The following is a 27078-nucleotide window of genomic DNA, read 5'->3' on the forward strand; positions in this document are numbered from 1 at the left end:
TTGATGCACACACAAATATAACCTGATTTACAAACGTTTTTTGTCTGTGAGCTGAGCTGGATTTGCGTGTGACAAAAGTGATTCAAGCGCTTCATTTGTGTGTGACGTTTGAGACTTTTGAGACTCCCCTGACGTGACTCAATCCTGCATCGGCAGGACTAAGAGCTCTCCAGTCTCCCGACGGCTCTGGCTGAACGGCCCGACAAACCTCCTCCGTTTTCTTTACGAGATCACAAGCAGAGCAGTGATCTCCTCTTCATCCCATGTTGATGTTTTGTTTATTTATCTTTATTCCACCAGCTGGTTTATTAAACTACTACCAAATATTGAATCACTTTTGTCACATGCGAATCCAGCGCAGCTCACAGACAAAAAATAAATCAGGTTATATTTGTGTGTGCATAAAAAATACATTCATGTATCTTGTCCTACGCACGTGTGAATTGTTCTGTGCATTTGTGAATTGGTCTGTGCATTTGTGAATTGTTCTGTGCATTTGTGAATTGGTCTGTGCATTTGTGACTCTTGTCCTGTGCATTTGTGACTCTTATCCTGTGCATTTGTGACTCTTATCCTGTGCATTTGTGACTCTTATCCTGTGCATTTGTGGCTCTTATCCTGTGCATTTGTGACTCTTATCCTGTGCATTTGTTACTCTTGTCCTGTGCATTTGTGACTCTTATCCTGTGCATTTGTGACTCTTATCCTGTGCATTTGTGACTCTTATCGTGTGCATTTGTGGCTCTTATCCTGTGCATTTGTTACTCTTGTCCTGTGCATTTGTGGATCGGCGTGTGCATTTGTCACTTTTGAGACTGTTCTAGCTCCATACTAAAAGGTCTGTAATGCTGAAAATGGCAGCTTCACATGAACGCTGGACATAAAAGACAAAGGTGAAAACAGGTATTAGCTCTGGACATTTAAACCAAAAGAAAAGAAAACAAGTGCATCATAGGGTGATCCTGTTAGTTCATCATTCCAGAGTGTCTAAATAATACATTAAAACATGCAGGACAGTGCGCCTCGAGGACCAGGGTTGGGAAACACTGCTCTAGGACAAGGGTTCCCTACCCCTATTTTAGATTCTACCCTGCATCATCACACCTCATTCAAATGAATGGCCATCACCAGCTTGTCATCAAGGTCTGGACAGTTCTGTTGTTGACACAGCTCCTTGTATCATGCTGTGCTGAAGAAGGGGAACATAAAACATGCTGGATAGGTGATCTTGAGGACCAGGGTTGGAGACCCCTGCTTGTACTGTATACTTTTAAACAGCCCAAATCTGGCTCAGACATGTACGGACGATTTGGAGGCGCTGAGGTCACTCACAGGAAGTGTTGAGAACAGAGTGCTGGTAATGGGCTGAAATGGCTCAAATCCGTGCGTGTAACTGGCAGCAGGAGTTGTGTGTGCTCATGGGCCATTAGCTCTGCCCATCCGAAAGCTTCCAGGAATTTGATCGATCAAAAAAAAGTAAATCCCTCCTCCTTATTATTTTAAAGTTGATTTTTAATGCTGGTGTAATGGGTGGTTTTCCTGTTTCTGTAAGTAGTCAGTACAATATTGTCTTTTCTTCTTGCTGCTTTGAAGAGGCTGTAAATGAGAGGTGGACATGTCTTTCATAAAGATGCTGCCAGTTTGCCGTTGCTTGGTGCTTCACACCAGACTGGGGGGATTTTCACAGGTGTACCAGATATGATACTGAAAACATTTAAATAGGATACTGGGATGGGATATTCTTCAAATTAGTAACTATTCACAGTTACCTCTAATTACTTATCGGAATATCTGACCATGTTGTGTTTTAATCATTGTAAAAAAATGTAGATTTAAGAAAAGAAAAATGAAAACGAGCCATTTTTGAGGCTTATATCCAGTTTTTAATGACCACAGTCTCGCCTGGCTCACACATTTAATCCTAAACGGGTGACTTTCAGCAGCAAGTGCTTTAGTCAAGCAGAAACAACTCTTCATCTGAGTTAGAGCACACAGCCTGTGTTCTCTGTGTTCTCCAAGGCAACAAGCCAGGTCTCCCTGGGTAACAAATCACTGAAGCCTATTGGTGGGAGCATGAGGAGCTCCCTGCAGCATTCCCATGGCAACCAGCTCTGTGGTATCACAGAAAGGATGGCATGTTGGTTTTCTTTATAATTCTGCAATGCCAGACTCACCCCCACACTTACTCCTCGCTCTGAATACATTTATGACAGTAAAATACAGTCATTCCTCCGACAAACAAAAGCAGCTCAGTTCTGGCAGCAGAAGAAACAATAAACCTGTTCTGTCTTGGTCTTTTATTCGTTAAACTGACTTCACCGTTTCATTAGGTTTCACTTATTTCTTTATTGTACACATTTAGCCTCTGAAGGATCATGAAAAAAAAAGAATTGAAATAAATGTGAACCTTTTTTTTGCCCTCTTCATCATTTTTATGTATTAATTTCTTAACCGTTAGTCCTTGTGTTGTCAACAGCAACGCAGGATGTATATGTCAGGGCAGAGCTGTGTTGTTATCAGTCATCACATTTTTAAACGATGCCTCTCTTTATCTGCACTTTTACCACCACGGTGTTCTTTTTGTGTCCGAGGTGGAGGGCAGTTTATCTGCGTGCCACTTTTCCGCCACCTGGACAAGAGCAGATGGAGCTGCCACGGCTCGGTTGGTACGGTGGTGTCGCCCAATCAGGATATGTAGGATGTGAACCTGAGCCACAATAAGATGTCCAGTGAACTCCACATCACCTGCGTGTACCCGTCAACGTGCATACAGTCAAGTGTTTTGACGGAACTGAAATAAAGTTCAAATGTGCTGTACAACGGAAAGAGGATGTGTTTGGTTTTCTGCATTAATCTGATTCTAGTCTGAGATACAATAACAGACACAAAAACAACTGTTTTCATGTTAAAACCCATCCATCCATTTTCCAACACTTATCCGGAACCGGGTCACGGGGGCAGCAGTCTCAACAGAGATGCCCAGACTTCCTTCACCCTAGACACTTCCTCCATCTCTTCCTCCATCTCTTCCTCCATCTCTTCCTCCAGCTCTTCCTCCAGCTCTTCCTCTATCTCTTCCTCCAGCTCTTCCTCCATCTCTTCCTCCAGCTCTTCCTCTATCTCTTCCTCCAGCTCTTCCTCCATCTCTTCCTCCAGCTCTTCCTCTATCTCTTCCTCCAGCTCTTCCTCCATCTCTTCCTCCAGCTCTTCCAGGGGAGTCCGAGGCGTTCCCAGATCAGGGTCTCCTCCTGGTGGGACATGCCTGGAACACCTCCCTATGGAGGAGGGACATGCCTGGAACACCACCCTAGGGAGGAGGGACATGCCTGGAACACCTCCCTAGGGAGGATCCAGGAGGATCCGGTACAGATGTCCAAGCCACCTCAGCTGACTCCTCTCAATGTGAAGGAGCAGCGGCTCGACTCCGAGCTCCTCCCGGGTGACCGAACTCCTCACCCTATCTCTAAGGGAGCGTCCAGCCACCATGAGGAGGAAACTCATCTCTAGGGGAGCGTCCAGCCACCCTGTGGAGGAAACTCATCTCTAAGGGAGCGTCCAGCCACCCTGCGGAGGAAACTCATCTCTAGGGGAGTGTCCAGCCACCCTGCGGAGGAAACTCATCTCTAAGGGAGCGTCCAGCCACCCTGCGGAGGAAACTCATCTCGGCCGCTTGTATCCGCGATCTTGTCCTTTCGGTCACTACCCAAAGTTCATGACCATAGGTGAGGGTAGGTGCGTAGATTGACCGGTAAATCGAGAGCTTCGCCTTTCGACTCAGCTCCTTCTTCACCACGACGGTCCGGTACATCGACCGCATAACTGCGGACGCTGCACCGATCCGTCTGTCAATCTCACGCTCCATCGTTCCCTCACTCGTGAACAAGACCCCGAGATACTTGAACTCCTCCACCTGAGGCAGGACTTCTCCACCCACCCGGAGAAGGAACACCACCCTTTCCCGGTGGAGAACCATGGCCTCGGTCTTGGAGGTGCTGATTCTCATCCCTGCCGCGTCGCACTCGGCCTCAAACCGCCCCAGCACATGCTGAAGGTCCCGGTCTGATGAAGCCAACAGGACAACATCATCTGCAAAAAGCAGAGATGAAATCCTGTGGTTCCCAAACCGGATCCCCTCCGGCCCCTGGCTGCGCCTCGAAATCCTGTCCATAAAAATGATGAACAGGACCGGTGACAAAGGGCAGCCCTGCCGGAGTCCAACATGCACCGGGAACAAGTCTGACTTACTGCTGGCAACGCGAACCAGACCCCTGCTCCGATCCTATATACAGGACTGTCTCAGAAAATTTGAATATTGTGATAAAGTTCTTTATTTTCTGTAATGCAATTAAAAAACAAAAATGTCATACATTCTGGATTCATTACAAATCAACTGAAATATTGCAAGCCTTTTGTTATTTTAATATTGCTGATTATGGCTTACAGTTTAAGATTAAGATTCCCAGAATATTAAAATTTTTTGAGATAGGATATTTGAATTTTCTTAAGCTGTAAGCCATGATCAGCAATGATCAGATGATGATCCGCTTATCATTATCTGTGTGAATTTTATCATCTCCCAAAGAGTCGGACGGTAAAAATCTAACGTTTCTGTGCAAATGATGTCCACCTGCGCTGAGAAAACTAGTGCGAACGTCGACCGGTCAGGTTCAAATTTGAGACGTCATGTGGAGTTAAAGCATCTGTCCAGTGTTAGAAAGTCTCCAAGTCCTCGAACATCAAAAAAAGTAATCAGGAAAGACCAAGAAGACCCAACAGTACCAAACGACCCCAGTCCCACTGCTGCTCCTTCAGGGGGTTGATTTCCCAGCAACAGGTAGACACATTGATAATGGACTACATTGTTGGAGATTTACAGTCTCTGGGTAACGTTGAAAAACCCTCCTTCATCAAGCTAGTGACTGGTTTGCAACAAAGCAGACGTGTGCCTTCAAGAAGGGACTGTTAAACAAAGAATATAATGAGGTTATCACTAACCTAAAAGCTGAACTTGCTGATATTGACTGTGTATGCACAACAGCAGACTGCTGGTCAGCTGTCAACAAAGGATTTATGGGCATTGCCATTCACTGGCTTGTAAAAAAAAAAGATGTATCACACAGGAGATCAGCAGCCCTTGCATGCCGTCGAAGGAGAACACACACATAATGTGCTGGCAAAGGTGTTGGCAGATGTGTATAAGGAATTCAAAATTCAAAACAAGATTGTGTGCACAGTGACTGACAATGCCTCAAATTTTGTTAAGGCATTTAACTGTTTTGGAGAGAGTGTCACTGTTGCTAATGCAGCAGCTGCTGAAGCAACTGAAGATAATGAATCAGAAGCTGCCCCTGTTAGTGAGAGCTCGGGTGAAGATGATGATGATGGGATTGAGCCTGCACCTCTATCAGATTTACAGGATCCTTATCTTCCCCCTCACAGAAGATGCATGGCTCACACCTTAAATCTAGTTGCCAAAGACACAGAAAAGTAACTGATAACCAGTACAAAGCACTAGCGAGGCCTGTGTTTTCAAAAGCATCACCTCTGTGGAACAGAGTAAAACGAAGTCCGAAAGCCTCAGATTTTGTTGTCACTCCAAACGACATCCGTTGGAACTCTATGTTCTTCTCCATGCAGCGACTGTCTCACATAGCCACTGTGGCAGGGTGGAGAGGCTGATTGGGCCCACCTGTGCCCTAATCAGCCTGAGTGGCTGCAGCTCCTCCACCCTGCCACACACCCCCAACGCCAACCTCGAGCCGGGGTCCGTCCGGCCGAGCCTACTCCCCCCCCCCCGCCCCCTCGGAGCGGGAGAGGAACCCTCCGGGCTTCCTGGTCGAGTGGTCGCCCCCGGCGTCGGCCTGAGCCGCAGAACGGTCGGGGTGGTCGCCCCCGGCGTCGGCCCGCCCGCCGTGGAGGATGCGCTCGGGGCCGGGCCCATGGTGGCCTCGGCCACCCGGTGCGCGCACGACTGCCTCCTTCACCTCCGCGACGCAGCCCTGCGCGGGCTGCTGGTCCGCCTCCAGGACCGCCTCTTCCCCCACACTCTGCTCTGGCCGCAGGTCCGGCCCCGTCTCCGCGGGACCCGCCGTCGCGGGACCCGCCGTCGCTGGCGGCTGCGCCTCCGAAGCCGCCTTCCCCGCCAACTCCGCCTCCGCCTCCGTCCCGGGAGCCTTCGCCTGGTGGCCTGCAGCCACTGCCTCACGGCCGGTCGGCTGCAGCGCCACCAGCGCTGCCGCGGCGAACCTCAGACGGGGTGCAGGAATGGGTCGCTCCGCGGGTCCCGCCGCCTCGGGAGCCGTCGCTTGGCGGCCCGCAGCTTCTGCCTCCCGGCCTCTCAGCTGCGGCGCCGCCAGCTCCTCCCGCGTTGCTGCGGCGGCCCTCAGACGGGGTGCACGGGTGGGTCGCCCCACGGCCACCAGGGCTTCTATGGCGGCCAGCTGCCGCTCGCCCTGGTCCTGGAAGGCGGCCGCCATGCCCGCCATGGCCCGGGCGAGCGTGTCCAGGGTCCGCTCCATGCCTCTCTCCTCCATCCTTCGCGCCCCACGATGGGTGCCAGATGTAGCAGTGGTGGGATGCCACGGGGGCCCGACCGAAGGATGGAGAGACACAGAGTTTCGTGCAGACCCTTTTATTAGACCATAAAACACCGCCAACACGTGCGGAAGCACCTTCACACAGCTTCTCAGGAGCCCTTGCTGCTGGGCAGCCATGCCTTATGAAGGCTGGCAGAGTGGAGAGGCTGATTGGGCCCACCTGTGCCCTAATCAGCCTGAGTGGCTGCAGCTCCTCCACCCTGCCACAGCCACCTTAACTCCCCAGGCCAGCAGTCTGTCCTTGGATCCTACTCCTGCATATGACACACTCCTTCTGCACACAGTCTGCCATGAGTTTGGTCTTCGTCGATTCACTCTGGAAGAAATTGACTTCATACACAGGTTTGTGAGTGTAATGCAGCCCTTATCACCTGCACCTGCATCCTTCAGTAGGAGAAAAACACCTTCCTTGGGTACCTGGCTCCCACCACTGTCCAGTTGAAAAGTGATTTGAATAACCTTTCGGATGAGAGTTTAAAGCCTACTGCCACACAAGGTCTGACTACATGTCGTCCCCTCATCCAGAACATGATGCAGTCACTCTCAACAAGACTGGAGGGAAAGCTTGACAAGAAATAACACGTACTAGTAGCTATACTAGTTCCAGTGTTCAAGATGGACTGAGTGGAGGACGAGATTAAAGGCTGAATTATGGTTCTGCGTTAAAGCTATGCCGTAGCCTACAGTGTAGCCTGACCTGCACCTCCCAAAAAATGTAACTACGCGTCGAGGCGACGCAGACCCAACGCAGACCGAGAGGGCTGTGATTGGTTTGCTTGGTAGCAACGCATTTCCGGTTCCGGTTTTCTCTCGGTCGCCATTGTTCACTGTGACTGGAAAATCCGGAAACTAAACAAAGAATCAACTAGAGACGACGATAACAATGAAATTGTTGCAATTCAGCCACATTGGAGGGTTTTCGAGCATGAATCGCCTTTTCTTTTCTCCAGAAAAGAACGCAAACCCCTAACGCTATTTTACAAATCTGATTAATATACAGTTTACACGACAAATCCTGATCGAAAACAACAACAACGTTTCTCACCGTTGCACTGGAAGCCATCGCAACACCATCTAATCCCTTCCTAAAATGCTTTGGGGGGTGACGACATCCACTACCAATCCAGGAAGCAGGAACACACAGAGACACACGACAAGCACTAGAAATCTGCAACAAAAAACCACAAACAAAACACCAAACCGGCACGGAGCCGTCCAAAACACGAACAGCAATCGACCCAAATCTTGAGATCTGATCGCAGTCTGAGCTAAGCTACCGCTACCGCTACCTAACCCCAAAAACTACAGAGCAAGCATGCAGGTGAACAAGCCAGTGTGTATGTCTATGTGTGTGTATGCGTGTATGTATATGATCATGCGTGTGTGTGTGTGTGTGTGTGTGTGTGTGTGTGTGTGTGTGTGTGTGTGTGTGTGTGTGTGTGTGTGTAATAAACCAAACAAAGCTCCACCTGAAGTGTATCTATAGTGGGGGAGGGGGGGGAACAACCCCTCCACCCGCGAGACCAGAGGCCGACACGGAAGAACCCGGAACCCAGGCCGCCAGCAACCCCACAGAGGGGAGAAGTAGAGATGCTTTTTTAAGTAAAGGTTTAATTACTGCAACTTTGAAAACCTGTGGTACATATCCTAAGTTTAGGGGTAGGTTGATCTGGTCCAGTATTGTCGTGCCAATCAGAGAAAAATGTTTTGACTTGAAAAATGTTATAATACCAAGTTGGTTGAGCAGCCTGCAATGACTCTCTTTGGACCCATTGATCTAATCAAATGCACCCGTATTTACCAGGAGTGGGGTTTGAACCGCGTGAGCATTTGCTCATTGGATCTTAAGTCCAACGCCTTAACCACTCGGCCATCCTGGTGATAGAGAATGTGTTTGGTTTTCTGCATTAATCTGATTCTAGTCTGAGATACAATAACAGACACAAAAACAACTGTTTTCATGTTAAAACCCATCCATCCATTTTCCACCACTTATCCGGAACCGGGTCACGGGGGCAGCAGTCTCAACAGAGATGCCCAGACTTCCTTCACCCCAGACACTTCCTCCATCTCTTCCTCCATCTCTTCCTCCAGCTCTTCTTCCATCTCTTCCTCCAGCTCTTCCTCCATCTCTTCCTCCATCTCTTCCTCCATCTCTTCCTCCATCTCTTCCTCCAGCTCTTCCTCCAGTTCTTCCAGGGGAGTCCGAGGCGTTCCCAGGCCAGGGTCTCCTCCTGGTGGGACATGCCTGGAACACCTCCCTAGGGAGGAGGGACATGCCTGGAACACCTCCCTAGGGAGGAGGGACATGCCTGGAACACCTCCCTAGGGAGGACTGACATGCCTGGAACACCTCCCTAGGGAGGAGGGACATGCCTGGAACACCTCCCTAGGGAGGCGTCCAGGAGGATCCGGTACAGATGCCCAAGCCACCTCAGCTGACTCCTCTCAATGTGAAGGAGCAGCGGCTCGACTACGAACTCCTCCCGGGTGACCGAACTCCTCACCCTATCTCTAAGGGAGTGTCCAGCCACCCTGCGGAGGAAACTCATCTCTAAGGGAGCGTCCAGCCACCCTGTGGAGGAAACTCATCTCGGCCGCTTGTATCCGCGATCTTGTCCTTTCGGTCACTACCCAAAGTTCATGACCATAGGTGAGGGTAGGTGCGTAGATTGACCGGTAAATCGAGAGCTTCGCCTTTCGACTCAGCTCCTTCTTCACCACGACGGTCAGGTACATCGACCGCATAACTGGACGCTGCACCGATCTGTCTGTCAATCTCACGCTCCATCGTTCCCTCACTCGTGAACAAGACCCCGAGATACTTGAACTCCTCCACCTGAGGCAGGACTTCTCCCCCCACCCGGAGAAGGCATGCCACCCTTTCCTGGTGGAGAACCATGGCCTCGGTTTTGGAGGTGCTGATTCTCATCCCTGCCGCGTCGCACTCGGCCTCAAACCGCCCCAGCACATGCTGAAGGTCCCGGTCCGATGAAGCCAACAGGACAACGTCATCCGCAAAAAGCAGAGATGAAATCCTGAGGTTCCCAAACCGGATCCCCTTTGATAAGGGGATCCGGTCTCTAAAATCAAATAAAGAAACAAATCATTTAAGTGACCACTAACATAATGCTTTTGGACAAAAAAGGGCAATGTTTCAATTAGATGTCATGTTGGTTGGCCCTCAAGCATGCAGGGCCAACCAAGCAGTCAAACCACACCTTGAATGACTCTCTTTGGGAACCACTGACCAAACACACCTGTATTTACCAGGAGTGGGGTTCAAACCCACGTGAGCATTTGCTCATTGGATCTTAAGTCCAACGCCTTAACCACTCGGCCATCCTGGTGGTAAGAGATTTGTCCAGAAAGGTGTTTTTGTTAATCCAACTTCTTTCTTTATCGGTACGGCGACCTTGAGTGCAAAGAAAGGCACCTTTAAATACAATGTATTATTATTATTACCATTATTATTATTATCATTGTTATTATTATCTCTATTCTCACTCTATATTCTCTTTCTGTTTCTTTTTTTCTACTGTGTCATTATTCATTTCCACACAGACCATTTCAAACACTAATCCTGAAGGATACAGAGTTGATGTTCAGATGATTGTGGACTGCACTTGAACAATGAAACTACCAAATGTTTATTGTTTTTCGTTGTTACCTCCTTTCCCCCTCACATCCATCTGTTGAGATGTTTTCCTGTTTCATCGCACCCTGATACCAGTGGCAGGGTCCTTAATAGAGTTGTGGAGACCTTGATAACAACATTTACGTAAATCATGTGTGTTAAAACAGGGAAAGTTGTATGTGCAGGGTCATTTTTTCCACCGTCTTTGGGTCAGCCCTGGTGCACCCGGGAGACATCCTTATTGTTCTCTGTAAACACAGAGCCGCTCAGCTTGAGGTCAGCTCAGGGAGGTCTATAGGATCAAAACAGTCTAGAGTCAAGTCAGAGCCTAGGGAAGTCGCTAAAGCTGAAGAAACGCCCACAACCGGCTGGTTGATTTCTTCTCTAATTCTCGTGATTTTACTGTTAAAGAAGCTCATAAAGTCCTCACTACTGAGATCTGCAGGAATGCACGGCTCCACAGAGTTGTGACTCTTTGTCAGCCTGGCTACAGTGCTGAACAGAAAACATGGGTTACTTTTGTTATCCTCTATCAACGTTGAATAATAAGGTGTTCTGGCTTTGTGAATTGCTTCTTTTATATACCATTAGATTATCTTTCCATTCACGATAGGTATCTACAGACTTACAAGAGTACCACTTCCTTTCCATTTTACGCATGTTTTGTTTCAGCATGCGGATATCTGAATTATACCAGGGAGTTAAGCTCCTGTGGTTGGAAACCCTCCTTTTCAAAGGAGCGACTGAATCTAAGACTGAGTGCAGCAAATCAGCAGTGTTACTAGCAAAGACATCAACATCTGCAAAGTAAGATCCATGCTTACTCTGAATAAGGCCCAGTACACCGGTGCATTTGTGGAAACAATAAACGGGAATGTTGGTGCTGGACTGCAAATGTTGAATAAACTGTGTGTGATGTGTTGGTAACCACCGTGTGTGTACATTTTAATGCAAACATTGTGGGTGCAGTGACCAGAGTCAAGCATGTATGGTCTGTCACAGCTACACCTATTAGAGGGGGTGTGTGTAGACAATGAGTGACTGAAAGATGACAATGTGTAAAGATACAGGATAGCAGGTAATGAGAATGGTGTTTAGCAGAGATGCTCAGCTCAGCTGCTCTGGTTCTGACTCAAACATGCTTGGGAGGACTGAGGTGTCAGTTCATTTACCTAATGTTAAAACCTTGAAAACACGTGTCTGACTGGCAACAGGAATTGTGTGTTCATGATCCCATCGTCAAGCCTCCAGGACGGCGGCTAAACAGAACGCACCAGTGTTCAGAAAGAGCCTCTGCTTGGGATTCTTGGGATTCGTCTTTTTTGAAACTACTACAAGATTTTGCATGGTGCAAGGATACTCTAAAGGCACCAGAGATTAAAATCACATGGCTGAAAATGAGTGTGGCTCAGTGGCTGCTGTACGAACAGGTAGAGGTGAAGCTTCGGCAGCCCCGTGGTTTTCACTACTTATCTAACATTCCCCATGACTTCAACTCCATGCTCACCCACTCAGAAGGAGCAGTTTGTCTGAGTTTTCAGCAGTTTGGCAGATTTAGTATGTAGGTCATATCTTTGAGGAAGGAGACAGGGCGGAGGGGGCGGAGCCTCCCGCTGCACTAGCTGCTGCCGATTGGTCACTTACAGGCGACACGTGATTGACTCAGATTTCTTCTTTATTGCTCTGCAACTCTTTCTGTCTCTCTGGCTCTGTTCATTCGCCGCTGGCCACGTTAGGGACTCTGGGAGGCTGGGTGTCTTGTCCTCCTCCATCTTGTCTCTCTCTATCTCCATTAACTTCACTTCTTCCGCCCTCTTAAGTAGCGTGACCTACATTCCCCTCTGGTGCCACAGTCCCTGCCTGTGTTTTCTTCTCCCTCCACAGCTCTCACACACACACACACACACACACACACACACACACACACACACACACACACACACACACACACACACACACACACACACACACACACACACACACACACACACACACACACACACAGATCTAAAATAGAAAGCCAAGCTCAGCCCTGACTGAACCTTGTTTCAAGACACTGCGTGTTTGTGGACGATGCAGGGATGCAGCGCCGCCTACAGACCAACGCGCATCACTGGCGTCACCCGCGCAGCTCCACAGCGACCCCTGCTGGTCCTCGTTCAGGGTTACAGCAGCCTTTCCAGGAGCGCCAGGGCCACTCTGTGCCTCCACACAGTGGTGGAGCCGTAAATCACGGGCTGCCAACCGGAGCCGCTGCTGACATCCTGTTGGATCAATGATCTGCATCTGTCGTCATTCTGAGTGTTTGTTGTTATCTGCTATCTGCTGGCAAGGCAAGTTTATTTGTAGAGCACAATTAACCACAAGGTAATTCAAAGTGCTTCACATCAACATTAAAAGCAGCAAGACACAATTAAACAGTAAATAACAAATAAAATGATAAGAAAAGAGGTAAAATAATAAAAAGCACAAGTTGTTAGTCAGTAAGGGCAGTAGATCCAGCAGGTACATGTCATTCTTACAATGGCAAGAATTACGTTTCTATACGGTCAAAACGTACAAAGACCGGGTCAAATACAGTATTACAAAGTAATCTGTAACAATTCGTACAGTGAATTAAACCAATTTGACATTTCTATGCCACAATGTCTGTTTCCAGGTTTTATTTCATAGAACTGACGAGAGTTACGTTTCTATACGGTCAAAACGTACAAAGACCGGGTCAAATACAGTATTAGAAAGTAATCTGTGCCGATTCGTGCGGTGAATCAAACTTGAGAATAATGGAATAATAATATGACCTGTTGTGTTGGTCAAATGCTTCTTATTTTATTTGACTTATTGTTCTTTTAGAGCTGGACCTGAACTGACGCTAGAGGCTCCATCATTCCTAAAGTTTATCTGTACCAACCCTTCCCCCCACCCCCTTGTCTTTTTTTTTTTGTGTCATTGTAATGTTTCTCTTTTTGATTATGTGAAATGTGGTGTTGTTAACCTTTTTTTTTTATATTGTTTCTGTCTTCATTTTGAAAAATAAAAATGATAAATAATTAAAAAAAAGGAATCAAACCAATTTAACAATTCTACGTCACAATGCCTGCATTGAGGGCTCATCCATAACTTTGCACGGTTTTCAAAACGTTTTTAAGAGTACGCTTAAATAACAAATAAAATGAAATAAAATGATAAGAAAAGAGGTAAAATAATAAAAAGCTGTTTTGTAATCCATGCTTTGTGGCTATTATAGTGTGACTTTGTGATAACTTTATGTTGTTATACTTTTATACTTCATGTCTGCATGTCATTGTGCTTTTCTGCACGATTACTATCATTTTTAATGGTTCTACACTCCATGTTCATTTATTTTATAATGCGTTGGGTGATTTATTCTCTCTCATTTCAAATCTCTTTTTTGTCATTTGATCCAGTTACCAGACAGAAATGACCCAATTAACCTCACCTCTCTGAAATCCAGAGCTGGTAGTAACGAGTTACATTTACTCCATTACATTTACTTGAGTACATTTTGGGAAATGTTGTACTTTTAGGAGTAGTTTTGAATCACTATACTTTTTACTTTTACTTGAGTAGATTTGTGAAGGAGAAACTGTTCCTCTTACTCCGCTACATTAGGCTACGTTGAGCTGTTACTTTTCTTTTATCCCTTTTATCCACGTACGCGTCAATCTCATGACATCACTGGTGATTCTTTGGGAAAAATGTTTGTTTTTGCATGTTTTGTCACATTTACACAGACTCAAACACACACAGAGTTTCTATGAGTTCATGTTTGTTCTAGTTCTGCCTGGTTAAAAAAGAAAAGTACAAAGGCTTGAAATTTTGTACTACTTGTGGTTAATTTATTTTTTTATTCTGTTATTATTTTATTTATTGTATTATTTATTAAAGTACTTGAATTTACGTTAAGATTATTTTAATTTAAGCTATTTTTTATTTTTTATTAATTTTAATTAATTTTATTGATTTAATTTGCCTGAAGATGATTATTTTGTACTTTTATCTGTTTGAATGGTCGAGTTAAAAAAATAAATCAGACGTTACTCAACAGTTACTCAGTACTTGAGTAGTTTTTTCACCAAGTACTTTTTTACTTTTACTCAAGTAATTATTTGGATGACTACTTTTTACTTCTACTTGAGTGATATTATTCTGAAGTAACAGTACTTTTACTTGAGTACAATTTTTGGCTACTCTACCCAGCTCTCTGAACCCCAGGAGGTGTGGAGGAAACGTACCAGGACAACCAGTCCTCCCTCCTCCGTCTGGGGGAACTTCATGGACTTACATGAGCGCTACATGAAAACTGAAGTGACTGAATTTGAGTGAGATAATACAGGACTGTCTCAGAAAATTAGAATATTGTGATAAAGTTCTTTATTTTCTGTAATGCAATTAAAAAAAAAAAAATGTCATACATTCTGGATTCATTACAAATCAACTGAAATACTGCAAGCCTTTTATTATTTTAATATTGCTGATTATGGCTTACAGTTTAAGATTAAGATTCCCAGAATATTCAAATTTTTTTAGATAGGATATTTGAGTTTTCTTAAGCTGTAAGCCATGATCAGCAAAATTAAAATAATAAAAGGCTTGCAATATTTCAGTTGATTTGTAACTAATCCAGAATGTATGACATTTTTGCATTACAGAAAATAAAGGACTTTATCACAATATTCTAATTTTCTGAGACAGTCCTGTAAATGTTTTGTGAAGAGGACCTTTTAAAAGTTTTAGTTCATGCCTTTTTGATGTATCTGACGGAAAGGAGCGTGGAATTTTGCCACCTCCACGTTGAGAGGATGATGTGGATGTAAGTTTGGTGCCACATCTCCCACCATCAGGGAAAGTGAACAAAGTCTCCACTTCCTTCAATTCACCGCCTGTTTTCTTACTGGATTCCACTTCATCCTGTGCATGTGTGCTTGTGTGTTTGTGTGTGAGTGGTCTCAGCTAAAGCAGCATGCTGCATCAGAGGAGCTGCAGGAAACGTCCTCTTCATCACCGGGTGAGAACACAGATCTGTTACTTCGTTAGTCTAAACCAGCTCTTACTGCAAAAACTCATTTTCTAAGTACAAAAGTTTTTTTTTTCAAAAAAGTTAGGAGATTATTTCAGAGAATTTTGCTCATTTTAAGAATTCAAGCAAAAGAAAATCTTTCTTTTCCAACTGGCAGATAAATCTTTGCTTAAAATAAGACGATTTTGACTAGATTTAGGAATATATGGCTTCTTTCTAGAGGGGCTCTTTTCTTCATCTTGCTTCAGATGTCATAGTTTATTCCTCATTTGTTGCACTCGTGTGATTTTTCATCGTGACAAAAATAAATGACGAGGCCTCATACCTTTGTTGTTGTGACACATTTAAGTCTGCTAAAATGTGTCGCAGTATCTTTCATATAATGTCAAACAGTCACCGTTAACACAGACTAGAAAAAAGTATCTAAAACCTCACAATCCAGATCTGAGTGATAAAGGCAAGGGAAGTTTATTTGTAAAGCACAATTCAACACAAAGTAATTCAAAGTGCTTTATCAACATTAAAAGCGGCAAGACACAATTAAAACATAAATAACAAATAAAATGAAATAAAATGATAAGAAAAGAGGTAAAATAATAAAAAGCACAAGGTATTAAAAGATAAGGGCAGTAGAGTCCAGTAGGTATTTAGTAAGTATTTAATTTAGGAGTACGCTTGAGTAAACAGTAATGTTTTTATCCTGATTTAAAGGATCTACAGTTGCACCAGACCTCAGGTCTACAAGAAGTTTGTTCCACCGGTGAGGAGCAGAATAACTGAACGCTGATGAACCTTGCTTGGTTCTGGTTCTGGAACCACAACAAACCAGATCCAGATGAAGCTCAGGGGTCTGGGATCTTCCTGGTGTAATATGGTCCAGTTTCCTGGTGTAATATGGTCCAGTTTCCTGGTGTAATGTGGTCCAGTTTCCTGGTGTAATATGGTCCAGTTTCCTGGTGTAATATGGTCCAGTTTCCTGGTGTAATGTGGTCCAGTTTCCTGGTGTAATATGGTCCAGTTTCCTGGTGTAATGTGGTCCAGTTTCCTGGTGTAATATGGTCCAGTTTCCTGGTGTAATATGGTCCAGTTTCCTGGTGTAATGTGGTCCAGTTTCCTGGTGTAATATTGTCCAGTTTCCTGGTGTAATGTGGTCCAGTTTCCTGGTGTAATGTGGTCCAGTTTCCTGGTGTAATATGGTCCAGTTTCCTGGTGTAATATGGTCCAGTTTCCTGGTGTAATATGGTCCAGTTTCCTGGTGTAATATGGTCCAGTTTCCTGGTGTAATATTGTCCAGTTTCCTGGTGTAATGTGGTCCAGTTTCCTGGTGTAATGTGGTCCAGTTTCCTGGTGTAATGTGGTCCAGTTTCCTGGTGTAATATGGTCCAGTTTCCTGGTGTAATGTAGTCCAGTTTCCTGGTGTAATATTGTCCAGTTTCCTGGTGTAATGTGGTCCAGTTTCCTGGTGTAATGTGGTCCAGTTTCCTGGTGTAATATGGTCCAGTTTCCTGGTGTAATATGGTCGTGTTTCCTGGTGTAATGTGGTCCAGTTTCCTGGTGTAATGTGGTCCAGTTTCCTGGTGTAATATGGTCCAGTTTCCTGGTGTAATATGGTCCAGTTTCCTGGTGTAATATGGTCCAGTTTCCTGGTGTAATATTGTCCAGTTTCCTGGTGTAATGTGGTCCAGTTTCCTGGTGTAATGTGGTCCAGTTTCCTGGTGTAATGTGGTCCAGTTTCCTGGTGTAATATGGTCCAGTTTCCTGGTGTAATGTAGTCCAGTTTCCTGGTGTAATATTGTCCAGTTTCCTGGTGTAATGTGGTCCAGTTTCCTGGTGTAATGTGGTCCAGTTTCCTGGTGTAATATGGTCCAGTTTCCTGGTGTAATATGGTCCAGTTTCCTGGTGTAATATGGTCCAGTTTCCTGGTGTAATATGGTCCAGTTTCCTGGTGTAATGTGGTCCAGTTTCCTGGTGTAATGTGGTCCAGTTTCCTGGTGTAATAAGGTCCAGTTTCCTGGTGTAATATGGTCCAGTTTCCTGGTGTAATATGGTCCAGTTTCCTGGTGTAATATAGTCCAGTTTCCTGGTGTAATGTGGTCCAGTTTCCTGGTGTAATGTGGTCCAGTTTCCTGGTGTAATATGGTCTAGTTTCCTGGTGTAATATGGTCCAGTTTCCTGTTGTAATGTGGTCCAGTTTCCTGGTGTAATGTGGTCCAGTTTCCTGGTGTAATGTGGTCCAGTTTCCTGGTGTAATGTGGTCCAGTTTCCTGGTGTAATATGGTCCAGTTTCCTGGTGTAATATGGTCCAGTTTCCTGGTGTAATGTGGTCCAGTTTCCTGGTGTAATGTGGTCCAGTTTCCTGGTGTAATGTGGTCCAGTTTCCTGGTGTAATATGGTCCAGTTTCCTGGTGTAATGTGGTCCAGTTTCCTGGTGTAATGTGGTCCAGTTTCCTGGTGTAATATGGTCCAGTTTCCTGGTGTAATATGGTCCAGTTTCCTGGTGTAATATGGTCCAGTTTCCTGGTGTAATGTGGTCCAGTTTCCTGGTGTAATATGGTCCAGTTTCCTGGTGTAATATGGTCCAGTTTCCTGGTGTAATATGGTCCAGTTTCCTGGTGTAATATGGTCCAGTTTCCTGGTGTGATGTGGTCCAGTTTCCTGGTGTAATGTGGTCCAGTTTCCTGGTGTAATGTGGTCCAGTTTCCTGGTGTAATGTGGTCCAGTTTCCTGGTGTAATATGGTCCAGTTTCCTGGTGTAATATGGTCCAGTTTCCTGGTGTAATGTGGTCCAGTTTCCTGGTGTAATATGGTCCAGTTTCCTGGTGTAATATGGTCCAGTTTCCTGGTGTAATATGGTCCAGTTTCCTGGTGTGATGTGGTCCAGTTTCCTGGTGTAATGTGGTCCAGTTTCCTGGTGTAATATGGTCCAGTTTCCTGGTGTAATATGGTCCAGTTTCCTGGTGTAATATGGTCCAGTTTCCTGGTGTAATGTGGTCCAGTTTCCTGGTGTAATGTGGTCCAGTTTCCTGGCGTAATGTGGTCCAGTTTCTTGGTGTAATGTGGTCCAGTTTCCTGGTGTAATATGGTCCAGTTTCCTGGTGTAATATGGTCCAGTTTCCTGGTGTAATGTGGTCCAGTTTCCTGGTGTAATGTGGTCCAGTTTCCTGGTGTAATGTGGTCCAGTTTCCTGGTGTAATATGGTCCAGTTTCCTGGTGTAATATGGTCCAGTTTCCTGGTGTAATGTGGTCCAGTTTCCTGGTGTAATGTGGTCCAGTTTCCTGGTGTAATGTGGTCCAGTTTCCTGGTGTAATATGGTCCAGTTTCCTGGTGTAATATGGTCCAGTTTCCTGGTGTAATGTGGTCCAGTTTCCTGGTGTAATGTGGTCCAGTTTCCTGGTGTAATGTGGTCCAGTTTCCTGGTGTAATATGGTCCAGTTTCCTGGTGTAATATGGTCCAGTTTCCTGGTGTAATGTGGTCCAGTTTCCTGGTGTAATATGGTCCAGTTTCCTGGTGTAATGTGGTCCAGTTTCCTGGTGTAATGTGGTCCAGTTTCCTGGTGTAATGTGGTCCAGTTTCCTGGTGTAATGTGGTCCAGTTTCCTGGTGTAATGTGGTCCAGTTTCCTGGTGTAATGTGGTCCAGTTTCCTGGTGTAATATGGTCCAGTTTCCTGGTGTAATATGGTCCAGTTTCCTGGTGTAATGTGGTCCAGTTTCCTGGTGTAATGTGGTCCAGTTTCCTGGTGTAATATGGTCCAGTTTCCTGGTGTAATATGGTCCAGTTTCCTGGTGTAATATGGTCCAGTTTCCTGGTGTAATATGGTCCAGTTTCCTGGTGTAATATGGTCCAGTTTCCTGGTGTAATGTGGTCCAGTTTCCTGGTGTAATATGGTCCAGTTTCCTGGTGTAATATGGTCCAGTTTCCTGGTGTAATATGGTCCAGTTTCCTGGTGTAATGTGGTCCAGTTTCCTGGTGTAATGTGGTCCAGTTTCCTGGTGTAATATGGTCCAGTTTCCTGGTGTAATATGGTCCAGTTTCCTGGTGTAATGTGGTCCAGTTTCCTGGTGTAATATGGTCCAGTTTCCTGGTGTAATGTGGTCCAGTTTCCTGGTGTAATGTGGTCCAGTTTCCTGGCGTAATGTGGTCCAGTTTCCTGGTGTAATGTGGTCCAGTTTCTTGGTGTAATGTGGTCCAGTTTCCTGGTGTAATATGGTCCAGTTTCCTGGTGTAATATGGTCCAGTTTCCTGGTGTAATGTGGTCCAGTTTCCTGGTGTAATATGGTCCAGTTTCCTGGTGTAATATGGTCCAGTTTCCTGGTGTAATGTGGTCCAGTTTCCTGGTGTGATGTGGTCCAGTTTCCTGGTGTAATGTGGTCCAGTTTCCTGGTGTAATATGGTCCAGTTTCCTGGTGTAATATGGTCCAGTTTCCTGGTGTAATATGGTCCAGTTTCCTGGTGTAATGTGGTCCAGTTTCCTGGTGTAATGTGGTCCAGTTTCCTGGCGTAATGTGGTCCAGTTTCTTGGTGTAATGTGGTCCAGTTTCCTGGTGTAATATGGTCCAGTTTCCTGGTGTAATATGGTCCAGTTTCCTGGTGTAATGTGGTCCAGTTTCCTGGTGTAATGTGGTCCAGTTTCCTGGTGTAATGTGGTCCAGTTTCCTGGTGTAATATGGTCCAGTTTCCTGGTGTAATATGGTCCAGTTTCCTGGTGTAATGTGGTCCAGTTTCCTGGTGTAATGTGGTCCAGTTTCCTGGTGTAATGTGGTCCAGTTTCCTGGTGTAATATGGTCCAGTTTCCTGGTGTAATGTGGTCCAGTTTCCTGGTGTAATGTGGTCCAGTTTCCTGGTGTAATATGGTCCAGTTTCCTGGTGTAATATGGTCCAGTTTCCTGGTGTAATGTGGTCCAGTTTCCTGGTGTAATATGGTCCAGTTTCCTGGTGTAATGTGGTCCAGTTTCCTGGTGTAATGTGGTCCAGTTTCCTGGTGTAATGTGGTCCAGTTTCCTGGTGTAATGTGGTCCAGTTTCCTGGTGTAATGTGGTCCAGTTTCCTGGTGTAATGTGGTCCAGTTTCCTGGTGTAATATGGTCCAGTTTCCTGGTGTAATATGGTCCAGTTTCCTGGTGTAATGTGGTCCAGTTTCCTGGTGTAATATGGTCCAGTTTCCTGGTGTAATATGGTCCAGTTTCCTGGTGTAATATGGTCCAGTTTCCTGGTGTAATGTGGTCCAGTTTCCTGGTGTAATGTGGTCCAGTTTCCTGGTGTAATATGGTCCAGTTTCCTGGTGTAATATGGTCCAGTTTCCTGGTGTAATGTGGTCCAGTTTCCTGGTGTAATATGGTCCAGTTTCCTGGTGTAATGTGGTCCAGTTTCCTGGTGTAATGTGGTCCAGTTTCCTGGCGTAATGTGGTCCAGTTTCCTGGTGTAATGTGGTCCAGTTTCTTGGTGTAATGTGGTCCAGTTTCCTGGTGTAATATGGTCCAGTTTCCTGGTGTAATATGGTCCAGTTTCCTGGTGTAATGTGGTCCAGTTTCCTGGTGTAATATGGTCCAGTTTCCTGGTGTAATATGGTCCAGTTTCCTGGTGTAATGTGGTCCAGGTGGGGATGTTATTGAAATAAATCACAAACACCTGAGCCGCCACTCAGATAGGAATCTCTGTCTAGACTGGAGGATTGTGTTTTTCCAGCGGCCCTGATGAACATTTATTGAACGCCTTGTTAACGCCCTCTGCGTTCACCTCTGTTGAAACAGAGTGGTCACATGACCAGTTGGTCGTATATATGGTATAATTTCCAGCCGATATATAACATATTGTTTTATATCAATTTATGTTGTTAAGAAGTTTGACTATTTCTAAAGGAGATGAATGTGCATGATACAGTGATCTTCAAAGGCTCAAATGCTGATGTCATACCCGTGAGCAGAATGTGAAATGAAGCTTATTGTTTTTTCCAGTACTTCTTGTACCTTGTGGTAAACTGTATGCATTTCCATCGACTCTTATTGAGATCTGTGTTGTTTTTCAGCCTAATGATCCTTTATTTGTACTAAACTCTCCTTAGATTTCATTTTAGCAGCTCCAGTAAAACAGCTGCTGGATCAAATCAACTCCAGATGTTTTATCTGCTTCATTTGTCTTGAACTTGTGTGAAGGAAACGGACCCCACCTCTCAGTCAGCTGTTACAATATGTTTGATCCCCTGAAAATTGAACTACTTTGCTTAAAATGTTTGTCACATCTTTTTGAGACCTTTTAAATCAAAGCATTGTAGGGAAAAATCATCAATCATTTGTCAATGTCCAAATAATTCTGGGAATAAGTATGTTTTTCACCAGTGGTGTCAATAATCATACATTTTTCAAGTTAAACCACATGCTTTTATCTTCTCTACAACAGGGTCTTCTTTTTCCCCACTGCAGTCTTCTTCTCTGACTATGTTTCCATGCATCAATAACCCTTTTCTAACCAGAATATTAGCAATAACAACACTATCTGACACATTCCCCCTTTGCTCACTCACGAGTACAAGAATGTGGGTTTCACAACGCGGCCGTCGTTGCTGACCCATAAATTATTTACATTTTTACAACCATGGGAATGCTACAATCTGTGTTTCTTCACATCAGCAGTCTCTTGTAAGAGGGCTACATCATGGCTAGGAGAAGCCAGGTCGTTAGCGGGTATAGAAGGGCACAGCTTTACATAGACAGGTAAGCCAAATTTGTCAGCCGAAGCATTGCCTAGTGAAACAGGGTCCTTGGACTGGGTGTGGGCTTCACATTTAACAAAGCAATAGATGAAGGTAGTTGACAGGCTTCTAACAGTTCACCAATCAATTTACCATGTCTAACGGGTGTCTCCGAGGATGTGCTAAATCCTCGGTTCGCCCACAATATATAAAATCGTGTACACAATCAAAAGCATATCTGGAATCTTAATAGATTGTAACAGTTTTACCTTTTGATCAGTGTATATAGTTTCATCTACTTGGGTGGAGCTGGAGTAGGGCAAGGCGGCGCTTTCAACAATTAAGAATTATAATAATAATAATAATAATAATTCATTTTATTTGGAGGCGCCTTTCACGACACCCAAGGTCACCTTACAGAATAAAAACACAAGAAATACAATTAAAAATACAATAAATATCCATACAAGCAACAAGACAAATAATATAACAGTAGACAAACAAACTGGTGGGAAGTAGTGCGTGATGTCCGGTTATAGTAAATGGGCAAGTTTGAACAGGTGGGTTTTGAGTTGTGTTTTGAATGTGGTGATGGAGTCTATTTGTTTTATGTGTGGGGGGAGGGAGTTCCAGAGTCTGGGTGCCGAGCAGCTGAAAGCTCGGGCACCCATGCTGCTAAGGTGTGAGGTGGGAGTTTAAAGGAGTGCAGCAGAGGTTGAGCGGAGGGTGCGGGAGGGGGTGTAATCTTGCAATAGGTCACAGAGGTAAGTGGGGGCTAGGTTGTGAAGGGCTTTGTGGGTGAGGAGGAGGTTTTTGTAAATGATACGGTATTGGACTGGGAGCCAGTGGAGTTGGATGAGGACGGGGGTGATGTGATCAGATGACTTGGTGCGGGTGATGATCCGGGCGGCCGAGTTCTGTATGAGTTGCAGTTTGTCGGTGAGTTTGGTTGGGAGGCCAGTGAGGAGGGCGTTGCAGTAATCAATACGGGATGTGATGAATGAGTGGACCAGGATTTCTATGCTGGATTGGGACAGTGCTGGACGGAGTCTGGAGATGTTGCGGAGGTGAAAGAATGCAGTCCGGGTGATGTTGTGAATGTGACGTGCAAATGAAAGTGTGCTGTCCAAAATGACGCCGAGGCTCTTGACGTGGGGGGAAAAGGGTACCGGAAAGCCGTCGATGATGATGGGAAGGGCGGGAGAGGGTTGTGACTTGGTGAGGGTGGATTTGGAGCCGATGAGAAGAGCCTCAGTTTTATTGCCGTTGAGTTTTAAAAAGTTATTGCTCATCCAGGTATTGATGTCGTGTAGGCAGGTGGTGAGGGAAGTGGGAGGAATGGCAGCGGTGGGGTTGGAGGAGATATATATCTGAGTGTCGTCGGCGTAAGTGTGAAAATGGACCCCATGGTGACGGAGAATTGAACCTAGGGGTAGGAGGTAGATGGAGAAGAGAAGTGGACCCAATACTGACCCCTGGGGGACACCCATTGTGACACCCGTGCACCCAGATTTATGGTTCCGTAGTTGGACAAACTGTTGACGGTCAGTGAGGTATGATGAAAGCCAGGAGAGTGCAACACCAGTGATCCCAATGCCAGCCAGGCGGTCCAGGAGTATTGGGTGAGAAATGGTGTCGAAAGCTGCGCTGAGGTCCAGGAGGATGAGGATGGTGAGTAGGCCGGAGTCAGCTGCACGGAGGAGGTCGTTGGTGATTTTAACCAGGGCTGTTTCAGTGCTGTGATTGGGGCGGAAACCGGATTGGAAGGGTTCGTGGAGGTTATTTGAATTGACGTGGGACTGTAATTGTGCTGCAACCACCCTTTCCAGAGTTTTGGAGATGAAGGGAAGGTTGGAGATGGGCCTGTAATGATTGAGGTCGGATGGGTCTGCACCGGGTTTTTTTAGGGTGGGTGTGATGGCAGCTAGTTTGAGGATTGGGGGAACAGTTCCAGTGGTGAGGGAAGAGTTAATTATTTCAGTAATCATGGGGGAAATGGATGGCAGACATGCTTTGACAAGCAGGGTGGGGAGGGGATCAAGCTGACAGGTGGTGGTTTTGGCTTTACGAATGAGTTCTGAGATGGTGTGTTCTGATACCGGAGTGAAATTGGTGAGAGAGCTGGAGAGAGGTTGGTTGGTGGTGGTTATCCAGGGTGGGTCATTTGTGGGAGTGCGTGTTGAGGCCAGTTGATGGTGAATGATGTTTATTTTGGAGCTGAAGAAGTCCAGGAAGGCGGTGCACTGGTCTGTGGAGATGTCTGGAGGGAGGGTTTTTGGAGGCTGAAGTAAGTGGTTGACAGTTGAGAAAAGGACTCTATTGTTTCCTGTGGCAGAGTTAATGAGGTTGGAGTAATATGATGATTTGGCAGTATTAAGTGCATTTTTGTAGTGGTGGAGGTGGTCGGAGTACATTTGGTTGTGCACAGTGAGTCCGGTCTTTTTGTAGAGTCGCTCCAGTCGACGGCCTGTGGTTTTGAGCTGGTGGAGGTCGGGGGTGAACCAGGGGGCGGAGTGGGTAAATGAAACTGAGCGGGTTTTCAGTGGAGCCAGGGCAGTGAGGGAGGAGGAGAGACAGTTGTTGTAGTGGTTTATCAGGTCAGCAGGGGAGGAGGATGAGGGGGGATTGGGGAAGGAGCTGATAAGGGTAGAGAGATCTGTGGGGTTGATGTGTTTGATGTTCCTGAAGGAGATGATCCGTTGTTCTTTGATTTTGTGCAGTTGGGTATGGATGTCATAAAGTATGGCTTTGTGGTCCGAGATGGGGAAGTCCATGATAGTGAGGTTGGCGGGAGTTATGTCTGTGCAGCAGATTAAATCGAGAATGTGACCTTTGTTATGTGTTGGTAGGTTGACGTGTTGTGTGATACCAAGGCAGTTCAGGAGTGATGTGAAGTCGTTTGCCAGGGTGCAGGATGGGTCGTCAATATGAATGTTGAAGTCGCCATGGAGGATACCAGTAGGGTACATTGTGCATACAGATGTTAACAGTGATGAGAATTCAGTAAGGAAAACAGCGGAGGGTTTTGGTGGTCTGTAGATGGTGACAATGATGATGGGTTTGGGTCCAGAGAGTTTTACGGCTAGGCATTCAAAGGAGGAGTGTTGGGGGACAGTGAGCGCAGTGACTTTTGTGTTTTTACGGTAGATGAGAGCCAGGCCCCCCCCCTCCCAGTGGCGCGGGGTTTACTAAAAAAGGAAAAGCCAGGTGGGGTGGTTGCATTTAACTGGGTGAAATCATTCGGCTGTTGCCACGTTTCTGTGAGGCAGAGAATGTCCAGAGTTTTGTCGGTGATGAGATCAGAGATGAGAAGGGCCTTATTGCATCACAAATTGTATAACCTGCGTATGGTATTCCATTTTTATAAGCAGAGCCGTCAGTGAAGAAAACAAGAAGAGTCAGGACGAGTGTTAAAGACAGAGGTGTCAAAAGTATTCACATTCATTACTCAAGTAGAAGTATAGATATTAGAGTTCAAAAATACTCCTGTAGAAGTTGAAGTATCAACTCAAGTTTATTCTCAAGTAAAAGTATAAAAGTACTGGTTTCAAAACTACTTAAAGTATAAAAGTAAAAGTAATATAAGGGGTGGAAAAGCCATTAAGGACAAAAGCCATTGAAAATGAATGCCTCTTAGTATAATGCAAATATATTAAAGAACCATATATGTGCACTATTGAGCATTAACATGTGTTTCAGAGAGCAGACACGTACAAACCAATAGGATGTCGGAATGGTATTATGTTTATACTTCTCATCCAACCACAACCAAATTCACTCTATCCGGATGGCGCAATTTAACTGAATAGTTTTTTAAAAGGCCAAAATGAAATAGAGTAAGGCTTTTTTTTAAATGTAAGGAGTAAAAAGTACAGATAATTGCGTGAAAATGTAAGGAGTAAAAGTAAAAAACCGTCTGAAAAATAATTACTCCAGTGAAGTATACATAACCAAAATTTCTACTTAAGTAAGGTAATGAAGTATTTGTACTTTGTTACTTGACACCTCTAGTTAAAGATTAGTTGGACATGCTTTCAGAAAAGGCTTATAGACACTATAGTTGGCTTACAGACAGATTTCCATGCACTTACATGATGAAGTTACCATAGGCAGGATAAGATTAAGTAGTAGGAGTTTTTTTTGTTATCCAGCCCTACCCTTTGTTGAGGGCAATTAGCAAATATATATTTTGCATGTACCCTGGAGGAAATCCATCAATCTGATCTCGTGACAGACCACAATTCTCTTTTGCTGTCAACATTATTTTAGCATAAAGCTCCCTGGGATTATCATCTTTTCCTTGTTTAAGTTTTGTGAGAGGAGTAAAGTCAACCTGTATTACTTCCCTCTGAACTGTTCAGGCAATAAATATTGTGAAAAGGTCTGAGCCTTGCTTTTCAAATCATGTGGCAACACAGGCCAGAACGCAGCTCCCTGTTTCCTCTAGCCATTTTTGTTTATTTATTTAAAATCACTTACTATTATTTTTAGTTCTCTTTCGGCTCCAAATTTTGTAGACAACAGATCTTGGATTTTTGTAAAATCCAGTCGTCATCAGAAGTGTCATCGTCACTTGATTCTTTAATATGTTTCACCGGATAAAGGTTTTGATTTTATCATTTACCTGGTTCTCTAATTTCATTTTTGTCTGCGTTGTGTTTTTTAAATTCTTCTAGTTGAGCCATCAACTTTTTATTTTGATCAGTAAGCGAAGCTATTTGGGATTCTGCATTACGGCGTCTACTTTCATCCCTCCAAAGATCTGAGGGAGTTTGAAGTGCTTTAGTTATTTTAACCATATTTAATACTAACTAAGTAACAAATAAAACTAACAAATAAAACTATTGGTACCGTGATTACCATACATGTATTTAAAAGGACCAGTCAACCGTTCCTCTGACTCTTTACTGAGAAAACTTCCCAAAAACTTTCCATTTTCTTTCTGTAAGATCCCTCCAAAAAACTTTCAATTACACTTACTTTTACCCACAAATCACTTGCTAATTCTTCCAAACATCAGTCTACTTCAGAGCATACAAATAATTCCTGTTAATGTAAGGAGAGCGAGTCAATTCTTACTGAAATGAAATATACCTCAAGTATTTGGGAGAGCGAAT

At 44.9% G+C, this 27078-nt stretch overlaps 2 non-coding genes across 2 annotated transcripts; both read right to left on the bottom strand.

Moving 5' to 3' along the window:
- Nucleotides 1–8394: 8394 nt before the first annotated feature.
- On the bottom strand, nt 8395–8476 carry trnal-uaa (transfer RNA leucine (anticodon UAA)). Its single transcript has one exon. It is a non-coding gene; the product is annotated as a tRNA-Leu (tRNA).
- Nucleotides 8477–9863: 1387 nt separating this feature from the next.
- On the bottom strand, nt 9864–9946 carry trnal-uaa (transfer RNA leucine (anticodon UAA)). The gene has a single exon. It is a non-coding gene; the product is annotated as a tRNA-Leu (tRNA).
- Between the last annotated feature and the right edge of the window lie 17132 nt (nt 9947–27078).

This window comes from Cololabis saira, chromosome 13, assembly GCF_033807715.1.
Source record: "Cololabis saira isolate AMF1-May2022 chromosome 13, fColSai1.1, whole genome shotgun sequence".
Classification (NCBI taxonomy): domain Eukaryota; kingdom Metazoa; phylum Chordata; class Actinopteri; order Beloniformes; family Belonidae; genus Cololabis; species Cololabis saira.